We start from the raw sequence: 5,712 nt of genomic DNA on the forward strand, positions 1-5,712 counted from the left end.
TGTCAGTCATTTTCAATGAGCTTACTCTTCCCATCATTTGAAAATCATCCTGTCTCTTGTTTTAGAGACCATTCGTTCTCCCCTTCAGAGGAGTGTTCACTAAAGTCTGTCTTGCCTGCTCAGTTTTTTCTTTTGTCATTTCATTTCCTGAAAATTCTCTAACTTTGTTTAACTCGCCTTCTGCACATTCTAACAAGTGTACGCCAAACTCCTAACCTCCAGCCCCCAACACACACATTCCTCCCCACCCTCTGCAACTGTGGCTTCCACATTCCCAAAGAAATCACTGGAGACCATTTGATTAACTCAAAGAAACATGGCCTTTTGGAGACATATGTTTTCTGTGGGGAGCAGTCTGGCATAGAGGAAGGAAATGACAGATCCTTTGAGAACCAGTGTCCAAAGCTAAAACGTTTACTACGATTGGCTCTCAATGGGTCAGGTTCCTCTCTATCCCCACTGACTCTTTCTCCTTAATAAAATTGCACGAGCAAAGCAGAAAGAGACAGTGACAGAGAATATTAGCTTGTCCAAATGTCAGTCAGGTTCCTGAACCTTCTGCTAGACCATCTGTGCTTTGCTGTAAAATTGTTTTTCCAAAGAACCCTGCTAAGTCAGTTTAGCAGAAAACATTCTTCCCCATGGTACTTCTATACATAATTGGATGCTTGTCCTCCATCATCCCTCAAGTGATAACTGATTACTATGCCCAGCCTTCAGCAATAGCCATACTCCCTCCTACTGATGTTTGTTCTTAGTAATCTACCATTCCTTGATCTCCACCCTGGTCCTTGGGGCTAATCTGTACTTTCTCATTCTGTGACCAGAGCTGAGCCAAACTTACCTCTCACACTTCAAGACCCTAAAGCAATTCAATACGTACTGGCACCGCTCCTAATAAAGTCTTGTTGTGCTGTGATAAAAACCACTGATGTTTTTAAAGGTGTACATTTGTATGTGCTTTGCCTGTAAGTATGCTTGCTTACTAGCAGAGGGCACCCACCCTGCTATAGATGGTTATGCGCCACCATGAGGTTGCTGGGCATTGACTCAGGACTTCTAGAAGAATAGAATAGCCATTGCATTTAGCCCCACACTGATTTTTTTTTTGATCCACATTTTTTAGTTCTTATCTTGAACTTCCCTTCTTTGGCTGTGGATGCAGTTTCTCGGCCTTATCATTTTGGTTTGGAGGAGACCCCCATTTTACATAAAGCCTGAAGGTACTCATGAAAAAAACTATGCTACAGACAAAGAGTTATTTGGGACAACAGAAACGCCCTCTTTATTCCAACTACTGTAAGTTTTAAAGGGCAAGAACTATAAACTCTGTTCTATTTATGGAATTTTGGGTTGTTTGCAAGGTATGAGTAAAACGCTCAGTAAAGTTAAGCAGGACATATGAAAAACTGATTTGCATGCTGAGCTCTAGACAAGGACCTTTGTAGCTCACAGCAACTTTCAGGTCGTTTGACCTCATGGCATCACACAGAAAATCCTTTGACTTGTTCTGAGTTTGTGATCATTACATTGAAAATAAAGGAGAAGGCTGGGTTTTGCAGATGCAGCAAGAGCGTAGAAGGCTGCTCTTCTTCTAATGCTTCATGGTTCTAAACTCTGAGCACGCTGCAGTGAAGAAACTGTTCGTTTGTGTGCAGATGACCTTTAAGACACCTTTTCACAGGCTGCCAGGAGCAGCCTTGGTTGACATCAACAAACCCTTTCCCTCCTAGGTTCTCCCAGGCACCGAGTGATCTGTTTTCTCTGTGACTTGCTCTCAGTAATAATAGCTTTAGGATATATTTTAATAGACATTTCCCTGTACATATTTTGTCCAGAAAGAACAACTGCAAGTCATGCCTAAATGGAAGCCCTTCAGAAAGTGAAGAGCCTAGCTCCCATTGAGAGTTCTGATTCCTGTAAATCCAATCACTACTGATTCTGTGTCCACTGCCCATACGGTCTCTTCGTTGTTAGTAAATTAGATTGAACCAATCAATATTAATTTTAATAAAGGAAAGGTCACCAACCTTAGTTAAAATTCAACTCAGCAGTAGCAATTAACATTTACCATTAAAAACTGAATCTCTGCAAGACCATAAAGGATAGAGTCAAAACCCCTTCTATCTCAGGAATATAGACGAGAGAGGACAGCATAGGCGGCATCTGTAAAGTGCGCTGCTGTCAGAAACAAAACCTCCTAGAGAGTCTGCCAAAACTTTGGTAAAAATATAGGTATGTTGAGAACAATTAAATCCAACCGAAAACATAGAATCTTCCAAGACTACATTTTGAAAGTTATATACAACAGAACCTGAATGAAAACAGGTGTGGTTGGACCTCCGAAACTGGCACATCAGGTATCAGCTACTACAGGAGAATGATTACTAGGAAATAAGTGGATATTAGCCCAAAAGCTCGGAATACCCAAAAAACAATTCACAGACCATATGAAGCTCAAGAAGAGGGAAAGATCAAAACATGGATGCTTCAGTTCTTCTTAGAAGGGAGAGTAAAATTCTCATGGGAGGAAGTATAGGGACAAGAGTGAAGCAGGGACTGAAGGAAAGGCCTTCCAGAGACCAACCAGACTCTTCCCCCAGAGCTCCCAGGGACTAAACCACCCACCAAAGAGCACCCATGGCTCCAGCCACATATGTAGCAGAGGATGGCATTGTCTAGCATCAATAGGAGAAACCCTTGGTCCTGTGACGGCTTGTTTCCCTAGTGTAGGAGAATACAAGGGTGTTGAGGTGGGAGTGGGGGAGTAGGAGTGGGAGCATCTTCATAGAAGCCAGGGAAGGGGTAGAGGGAATGGGAGAGGAAGGAAAGGGAACAACATTTGAAATGTAAATACATAAAATATCCAATTAAAAAAAAAGAAAATAAGGGCTGGGGAAAATATAGTTAAACTAAAATCTCCCAAACAAGAAATGTCTACAAATGTAATAGGATACAAAACTTTTATTTTTTGATAATCAATAAACTATCATGTAGGAGATGAAGAAGGTGTAGATTGAAGATATTGGCACTTTCCTATAGATGTCCAGCAGAATAAATTTAATCAGTAGGCTGCAGGGAGCGATAGTGGGTTGTTGCAGTAAAAATTGAAAAGGAACGTTTTCTATCAGTTCCCTTGAGCTGGATCTGCTCGCTCAGGCTGCTATGCTGCCACACAGTCCACAAGCCACCCTGGAGCCCTGGAGACTGTGGATCACCCTAGTACCCTCTCCCGGCTGTCTCCCTTTTAGCCGCCCTCTCTGCTCAGTCCCCTAGGTGGTAGTTCCTGGCACACACACACACACACACACACACACACACACACACACACACACACCCCACATCTTGTTCTGCGGACTCTGCGAGTTCTCCCTCAGCGTGGGCAACAGAACAAGTTTTGCAGGCTTCGACTGCCTCTCAGCCATTTCTTTCACACACTGTCCTCTTTAGCCGAGTAAAATCAAAGTTCCAGAAACTTGTAATTTAGCAATTAGATTTGCATGTTATATTCTCAACCCACAATTCACCCACACAGTCAATTCATTGCCAATTGATAAAGACACAAACCGCCCACCTAGACAACATCCAGTTCACCTAAACATGAACCATCCTCCTCCATAGACTCCATTTTCATCTCCCTCCTTCCGCCTCTCTCCTGCCTTACAAAAGCTTTGTCTCCGCCCCACTCTGTACTGTCCAATCATGTATCGCCTTGACATCAACCTACATTGGGTTTCCTGAAAATCAGTGGTTGGCAACAATAGTCAGCAATCAGATGACAGAAACACTGGATTTTAGAACTGCAAGAAAAAGAATTCTGGAAGCAAGCACTGGCGGCAAGTTGAGAGAAGAAGAAAAACCCTGGTTAGAGCAGCAGGCACAAAGAGAGAGAGAAGGGAAGGAAGGGAGGGAGGGAGGGAGGGAGGGAGGGAGGGAGGGAGGGAGGGAGGGAGGGAGGGAAGGAGGGAAGGAGGGAAGGAGGGAAGGAGGGAAGGAGGGAAGGAGGGAAGGAGGGAAGGAGGGAGGAGAAAGAAAGGAAGGAAGGAGGAAGGGCTCCTACGGATCCACAAATACAGAAATGGATGCCTCATAAAGACGTAAGACATCTCTATAGTGTAAGGCAGGAGTTGTGCACTTGTCACGACAAGCTGAACTAAATGAGATCCCCTGAGTTTTCTAGCTAAGTTGTTGGAATCATATGAGGGTGACACCTTCAAAGGGGTCTTGCTGTCTGAGCTTGCTAGTATTTCTTTATCTCTGTGCAGCAAATGTGTCTTCTCCCCACTCTGTACCAGGCATTGTAGGTCCCTATAACTCTTCCTGACTTAGAAGTTCATGGATACGAATCCACGAGGTACAAAACACGGGGTGTGTTACAGGTGAAAGGAAAGGGGTTTCTATTTAAAGTCTCCAGCCTGGATTCTGAGAGAGACATCACACCATGTGCGTTTGGATTCTTGAGGATAAGAGTGATGGATAGAAAGGTAAGGGGCGCCCTGGAGACTGTGGATCACCCCAGTACCCCGATATAGATTTTTTCCTGTTTGCCATATTCATATACTGGGGTGCAGAAGCATCTCAAGACGGGGTGCTGCTTAAACATTCCCACTCAGGAGCTTAGGTGTGAATGGACAAGCACCAGGTTGGCCTCAGGTTTAACCTGCAATGACCACACACAGAGTCTATAGGCAGTGATACAGCCCAGCAGTGGACATTGTCATGCCTCACCTTGTGCCCACAGATAATACAGGGCAGGACTTGGTCTCTGCAATGCCTGGTCTCTTTGAAGTTCTGAGTGCTTCTGAAATGGGATAAATCACATTGTACTCGGCCTACATGCCTGATGGACCCAAGAAGCAGCAGCTAAGAAAACAGTGCTTTTCTTTTTTTTTTTAAGAATCTTACTTTTTTTTTTTTGGTTCTTTTTTTCGGAGCTGGAGACCGAACCCAGGGCCTTGGGCTTCCTAGGCAAGCGCTCTACCACTGAGCTAAATCCCCAACCCAACAGTGCTATTTCTAATTCCCCAGAATTTTTTTTTTTACTTTTCTCCATTGTTTTTAGATTTTTAAAAAATATTTATTTATTTTACATATATGAGTATACTGTAACTGTCTTCAGACTAGACACCAAAAGAGGACATAAGATCCCATTACAGATGGCTGTGACCCATCATGTGGTTGCTGGGAATTGAACTCATGACCCCTCTGGAAGAACAGTCAGTGCTCTTAACCGCTGAGCCATCTCTCCAGCCCCCTTGTTTTAGATTTTAATTGTGGTGTTTTCCTTCATTATTTTCCCCATAACTATGCTCACATTTTTCATTCTTTTCTATCTTACTGCGTCTTTATTTCTCCCCTCCCCCGTCCTCTTCTAGTAATTCCGATAAACTTATGTTTGCTTATATTAGCTTTTTTAAATTCAATGTAATATTTTTAATGATTATTTGGGAGTTTCACATCATACACCCTTATCACACACACTCTTCATTCCTCCCATGTCTCCCTGCCTCAACCCCCCACAACAGAAAAAAAGTCTAATTTGTACTATCTATATACTCCCTTGAGCGTGGTCAAACTCTCAGAGGCCTGCCCCTTAATAGAATTGGTTCCTTCCCCTCTTGAACCCCTCTGCCTGAAACCATCAAAGGTGGAGAGCTATACTTCAGCATCCATATTATGCTTTTTAAGAATTCTCTTCAATGGCTTTCTGTT

Source organism: Rattus norvegicus, chromosome 9 (genome assembly GCF_021556685.1).
Source record: "Rattus norvegicus strain SHRSP/BbbUtx chromosome 9, alternate assembly SHRSP_T2T, whole genome shotgun sequence".
Taxonomy (NCBI): domain Eukaryota; kingdom Metazoa; phylum Chordata; class Mammalia; order Rodentia; family Muridae; genus Rattus; species Rattus norvegicus.